We start from the raw sequence: 243 nt of genomic DNA on the forward strand, positions 1-243 counted from the left end.
AGGCTCCCGCGCCTCTGTTGTTTTTTAGAGAAGCAAAAGCCCTTCGGTGCACAGACTGAGGACGTGAACGCATCCAAATTCACRTAAACCGCGAAGAGCGAGCGTCCGCGGGGCCGCGTGTCGCGCTCGCCCACCTAGTGGTGACCTGCGTTAGGATAATCACGGAAAAGCACCTCATTCTCTACGGATTTGACTGGTTCACTGCCATGCAAAATCAGCTCATACGTCTACACTGAAGCAGAT

This window comes from Rhea americana, unplaced genomic scaffold (assembly GCF_003343005.1).
Source record: "Rhea americana isolate MKP2758 unplaced genomic scaffold, rheAme1 scaffold_304, whole genome shotgun sequence".
Lineage (NCBI taxonomy): Eukaryota > Metazoa > Chordata > Aves > Rheiformes > Rheidae > Rhea > Rhea americana.